Source organism: Oncorhynchus tshawytscha, linkage group LG31, assembly GCF_018296145.1.
Source record: "Oncorhynchus tshawytscha isolate Ot180627B linkage group LG31, Otsh_v2.0, whole genome shotgun sequence".
Taxonomy (NCBI): domain Eukaryota; kingdom Metazoa; phylum Chordata; class Actinopteri; order Salmoniformes; family Salmonidae; genus Oncorhynchus; species Oncorhynchus tshawytscha.
The window spans coordinates 26,557,781-26,564,466 of NC_056459.1; the positions used below are offsets into that span (position 1 = coordinate 26,557,781).

The window sequence follows — 6,686 nt, forward strand, 5'->3', positions numbered from 1 at the left end:
CCGAATATTAGCTCAACAAAATAAAGCCATCTAAATACAGTGCCTTGCAAAAGTATTCGGCCCCCTTGAACTTTGCGACCTTTTGCCACATTTCAGGCTTCAAACATAAAGATATAAAACTGTATTTTTTTGTGAAGAATCAACAACAAGTGGGACACAATCATGAAGTGGAACGACATTTATTGGATATTTCAAACTTTTTTAACAAATCAAAAACTGAAAAATTGGGCGTGCAAAATTATTCAGCCCCTTTACTTTCAGTGCAGCAAACTCTCTCCAGAAGTTCAGTGAGGGTCTCTGAATGATCCAATGTTGACCTAAATGACTAATGATGATAAATACAATCCACCTGTGTGTAATCAAGTCTCCGTATAAATGCACCTGCACTGTGATAGTCTCAGAGGTCCGTTAAAAGCGCAGAGAGCATCATGAAGAACAAGGAACACACCAGGCAGGTCCGATATACTGTTGTGAAGAAGTTTAAAGCCGGATTTGGATACAAAAAGATTTCCCAAGCTTTAAACATCCCAAGGAGCACTGTGCAAGCGATCATATTGAAATGGAAGGAGTATCAGACCACTGCAAATCTACCAAGACCTGGCCGTCCCTCTAAACTTTCAGCTCATACAAGGAGAAGACTGATCAGAGATGCAGCCAAGAGGCCCATGATCACTCTGGATGAACTGCAGAGATCTACAGCTGAGGTGGGAGACTCTGTCCATAGGACAACAATCAGTCGTATATTGCACAAATCTGGCCTTTATGGAAGAGTGGCAAGAAGAAAGCCATTTCTTAAAGATATCCATAAAAAAGTGTAGTTTAAAGTTTGCCACAAGCCACCTGGGAGACACACCAAACATGTGGAAGAAGGTGCTCTGGTCAGATGAAACCAAAATTGAACTTTTTGGCAACAATGAAAAACGTTATGTTTGGCGTAAAAGCAACACAGCTCATCACCCTGAACACACCATCCCCACTGTCAAACATGGTGGTGGCAGCATCATGGTTTGGGCCTGCTTTTCTTCAGCAGGGACAGGGAAGATGGTTAAAATTGATGGGAAGATGGATGGAGCCAAATACAGGACCATTCTGGAAGAAAACCTGATGGAGTCTGCAAAAGACCTGAGACTGGGACGGAGATTTGTCTTCCAACAAGACAATGATCCAAAACATAAAGCAAAATCTACAATGGAATGGTTCAAAAATAAACATATCCAGGTGTTAGAATGGCCAAGTCAAAGTCCAGACCTGAATCCAATCGAGAATCTGTGGAAAGAACTGAAAACTGCTGTTCACAAATGCTCTCCATCCAACCTCACTGAGCTCGAGCTGTTTTGCAAGGAGGAATGGGAAAAAATGTCAGTCTCTCGATGTGCAAAACTGATAGAGACATACCCCAAGCGACTTACAGCTGTAATCGCAGCAAAAGGTGGCGCTACAAAGTATTAACGTAAGGGGGCTGAATAATTTTGCACGCCCAATTTTTCAGTTTTTGATTTGTTAAAAAAGTTTGAAATATCCAATAAATGTCATTCCACTTCATGATTGTGTCCCACTTGTTGTTGATTCTTCACAAAAAAATACAGTTTTATGTCTTTATGTTTGAAGCCTGAAATGTGGCAAAAGGTCGCAAAGTTCAAGGGGGCCGAATACTTTCGCAAGGCACTGTATATGCATATATCGTCTCCGTTTCAGCACCAATTGGTAGATTTAAAAATACTCTAATCTTGTAGATTATTTAGGTTTAGGAAAGTATTTATGAATCATAAAATACTGGTTTTGGAGAGCCTTTACACACGAAAGAAAGAAAACCGTGCTTTGATTCATTCTAAAAAGTGCCATATTCAGATATTCAACCAATGGCAATGTTGGAAGATTAGTGTACACATAATTATAATAGGGAGAATAGTGTACAATAGTAGTCTATACCCTCATCTATCGTCTGCACTAACCATGGAAATGTATGATGACACAGCCAAGTATTGCGCCATGCATCTGGTTCAAACTGTTACTGCTTTGGTCTGCGCTTCTCCCCATAGTGATTTAATTAGCCTACATCCCTGCACGTTAGAAGGCTGTACAGTTTCCACTCTGTATAATGGCACAGCATTTTACTGTCGGGAAGTTGATATGTTGATATGCTTCAGTGTGCTGCCATATGACTGGTTTCACATTTGTCTCCAGGGATTATAAGGTAAACTAGATCTAAAACAAGTGTTATTTATATTAACAATTCCCTTATCCAAACGTATTACTTATTTACCTAGCTCTTATCAATAGTTATTATCAAGTTATACATTACAGGGCGTGGAGAATGGTGTTATTTCTATCTGAAAATATCAAGTAGATGCTTTTTCCACTTGGAACCGGCAGGTTCACTAAACCTTATTCAGGGTTTCCTCGAGCGTAAAAGTGGTGGAATTGTTAGGGAATTAAGTCAAGGTCAGAATACGTGGTATCTGTAGACACACTTTCATTTATTCAATCTCCCCCCAAACTATCAGCGGGCGAGTAGCATGCGAGTCTCATGCTTAAATTCAAGGTCAGAATACGCTCAGAGAGAAAAGTGCATTTATAAGGGAATTACGTTCCATTTACGGGCGCTTAACTCGGGTCGGAATTCCCCCCTTAGTGACAGCCCAATCACAGGACTTTACCCTCTCAGATGCTGAGGAGTGCATTTGGTGCTGTGCTATGAAAACAACCTCAAAACCATTTTGTAGGGTCAGAGCCCTTAGCAATAAGAACACACACACAACCAGCTGCTTCCCCAACCCACACACAAACACAAATAGGCTAAGCATGCATGTATTTCAGACCTGTTGCAACACGGGACATGGAATGAAGACAGTAACCGTCTTCAGGCTACAAGAGTCCCTCCAAATATCCACTGACCCAGGTTAAGCACAGACTTGAACAAATCTAATGGAGACAATATTTAAAGTCTGTCTCATTTAATAAATAATATGTTATTCAGCAGATGCTTTTATCCATAGCGATTTACAGTCGTTATTTATTGATGGTTGCGGGAATCAAACCCACGACCCTGGCGTTACAAGTGAAATGCTCTACCAAATTAGCTACAAAGGACGACAGAGATAAATCGTTACTCTATCTCCACTGGGCTGCGTTCAGAAAGTGTTCATGAGTGATCGTTATGTGAAGCCAAAGCAGTTCCAGTTCCCATCAGTTCTGTCAAATAACACCTGGTTTAGATGATTGCTCTTTAAAGGTCACAAGTGTTAGTTTAAATTGCACGTAGAAGTGCACAGATACTGGAAACAATTGTTTTGACAATCGTGCAGCCTTTTTTCACAGCCTCACAAACATGGACGGGTCTTAGAATGAAACCTTGTTCACTGAGAATCACTGAAACTCCTCTTCCGTAGGGAATATTGATTGGTCATATTTTTTTTAATCTAATCTTTATTTAAATAGGCAAGTCAGTTTAAGAACAAATTAATATTTACAATGACGGCCACCAAAAGGCAAAAGGCCTCCTGTGGGGATTGGGACTGGGATTTAAAATAATAATTAATTAAAAATATATATAGGATAAAACACACATCATGACAAGAGAGACAACACAACACTAGATAAAGACTAACCTAAGACAACGACATAGCATGGCAGAAACACCTGACAACACAGCATGGTAGCAACACAACATGACAACAACATGGTAGCAAAACAACATGGCAGCAGCACAAAACAGGGTACAAACATTATTGGGCAAAGACAACAGCACAACGGGCAAGAAGGTAGAAACAACTATACATCACGCAAAGCAGCCACAACTGTCACTAATTGTGTCCATGATTGAGTCTTTGAATGAAGAGATTGAGATAAAACTGTCCCGTTTGAGTGTTTGTTGCATCTCGTTCCAGTCACTAGCTGCAGCAAACTGAAAAGTGTGGGCTAGGAGCTTCTCCTGACCATGTGGCCTGACCATGGACCTTTAAGCTATAGGCCCAAAGTTGTTTTTCTGAACAGGTGTATGGGGTAAAAAACTACCCTATTTACAAGACCTTTGGATGGTAGACCTTTGTGATAGCCTTCAACCAGGACCGGCCCCAGTAATAAGTGACATAAGGGGTTACTTAGGGCCCCCGGCCAAAATGTGTAAAATTGCAGGACATTTGCTTAAAACGGCAATAATGTCTCTCCACCCTGTGGCAATAATGTCTCTCCACCCTGTGGCAATAATATCTCTCCACCCTGTGGCAATAATGTCTCTCCACCCTGTGGCAATAATGTATCTCCACCCTGTGGCAATAATGTCTCTTCACCCTGTTGCAATAATGTGTAGGATTGCAGGATATTAGTTATACAATTGCTCAATCTTCTGCCTGCCCCATGGCGAAATGTGTAGAATTGCAGGAACTCTAAAACGTCATTCCCCTCTTTGTTGTCAGGGGGGGGGCACTAAATGTGTATGTGTGTGTGTGTGTGTGTGTGTGTGTGTGTGTGTGTGTGTGTGTGTGTGTGTGTGTGTGGGGTTCTTATTTCCAACTCATGCGTAAAAAGTAGTAGTTTAGGTTGGCTGACATCACATATACAAACATTTTCCATGGCACCGCTCAACCTCAAGGGAAGGGTAGACTAAATCATCCCCCTTTGAAAAGACCAAAGAAGCGCAGCCGACTGAAGCTGGAGATGAATATTATAGGGTCATGAGAAAAGTATAACGACTGACAGTATTTCCACACTTATCTGTCAATGGTGACACCTGGAAAGCTTCCAAAGTGAGTTAAGTCTGGCAAACATCCAGATAATCGGTGCTCCAACGCAGTGGAAATAACTCATAGTGGGCATTATAGAAATCTATTCAATTCCATCGCCGTGGAGAGTTGCTCGGCGCTTTGGTTGGTTGGTTGAGCGGTGGGGAATTAGCTTCCCGTAGGCGATTGGTGAACGTAGTAGTCCTGTCACATTAGGCCCACATAAAAGTTTGCCGTTCGAAAACCCCACTTCTTTGAATGCAGATATTTCGTCTCCATTGGGCAAAGGCAGCCACATGAAACTAAACTTACACACCAATTCACTTCTTCACCACATCTATCCGCGGATGAAGTTGCAGCTAGAAACTGATCTAAAGTCAATTATTTTTTCCCCTGATTCCCTCACTCATATTGTAAGGCTACCGTATATTGAACATAGTGCATATTCTAGAACTGCGCCAATGGTAATCATCTATTATACGACGATCATCATCAGGCTCCACTTCTTTTGGAAAACGTCCAAAGATTCCCACTTCCTTTACCACTTCAGTCATAACATGTTAAATTGCGTGTAATTGCTCTCAGCAAGTTCTTCGTTACAAAATCAGCCATTGTAGGCTACTCAATGCGCACATTAGGTAGGCGAATCAATTGATTGGTTGATAAACACCTCGGAGCACTGTGTTTGCAAGTAGATGTTGCTATTCTATTACCTACAGGCCCATAGCCTAATTCAATTTATCAAACAACATAAACAGTTGGCAAACTATCTAAAGTAAAATGCACCACTTGCATTGCAGGCCTATCATTAAATATTGTAGCCTGGGAAAGAAGTGCGCTACTGACAAAAATGACTTGCTTTAGCGCGAATGGAATCGATAAAAGTGTTATCCATACTTACAGCTATTGATAGATCCCCGCAGTTACGACCACATTAATCCAACATGTACGGTATATTCGTGCTGAGGTGGGTAAAATCCTTTTGCTGCAGTCCGGTTTGTAATCCACACCGTTCTTCCCTTCAGGCTTTCTCTGCTGGAACCTTCTTACAAGGGGGGGGGGGAGAAGTTACTGCCAGAGTGATCATGTCCAACTTCTTTCCCCTCCCCTCTTTTTGCTGGCCGTTGTTCGAAAGAGTTTATTTTCTCTCTCTTCTGTCTCTTCTCACTTTCTCTGGGACATCCTCCAGTTCGAACGTGTCGTGACATCACCTGGTCCACGGTTGGAAAATGAGCCTCTAGCGAGGCCCTTTCTCCCCCCTCCCTCCCCGTTTCTCCCTCCCTACCTCCCTGTCTCTCCCTCCCTCCCTCCCTGTCCCTCCATCCCTCCTTCCCCGTCTGTCTCTCCCTCCCTCTTTCCCTCCCTACCTCCCCGTCTCTCCCTCCCTCCCTCCCCGTCTGTCTCTCCCTCCTCTCTCCCTCCCTACCTCCCCGTCTCTCCCTCCCTCCTTCCCCGTCTTTCCCTCCCTCCTTCCCAGTCTCTCCCTCCCTACCTCCCTGTCCTCCCCTCTCTCCCTCCCTCCCTCCTTCCCCATCACTCCCCTCTCTCTCCCTCCTTCCCCCTGTCTCTCCCTCCCTCCCCTCTCCTCCCTACCTCCCTGTCTCTGTTTCCCTCCTTCCCCATCCCCTCCCCTCCCCTTACCTACCTACTTCTTTTCAGCCCTGCCCTCCCTCTCTCCCTCCCCTACCTATCTACTTCTTTTCATCCCCTCCCTCCCTCCCTCCCTCCCTCCCTCCCTCTCCCTCCTTCCCTACCTACTTATTTTCATCCCCCTCTCCCCTTACCTACCTACTTATTTTCATCCCTCCCTCCCCTCTCCCTCTCACTCCCTCCTTCCCTACCTACTTCTTTTCATCCCTCCCCTCCCTCCTTCCTTACCTATCTACTTCATTTTCATCCCCCTCCCTCCCTCTCTCCCTCCCTCCCTCCCCTCCCCTTCCCTACCTACATCTTTTCATCCCCTCC

General features: G+C 43.7%; 1 protein-coding gene across 3 annotated transcripts in view; it reads right to left on the bottom strand.

Annotated features, from left to right (window-relative positions):
- LOC112234289 (collagen alpha-1(XVI) chain) overlaps positions 1 to 5,918 on the bottom strand; it is a 148,934-nt gene extending 143,016 nt beyond the window's left edge. For all 3 annotated transcript variants that reach the window (XM_042310028.1, XM_042310029.1, XM_042310027.1), the window contains exon 1: positions 5,623 to 5,918. The gene's annotated coding sequence lies outside the window, so the exon portion shown is untranslated. The remainder of the gene's footprint in view (positions 1 to 5,622) is intronic.
- Between the last annotated feature and the right edge of the window lie 768 nt (positions 5,919 to 6,686).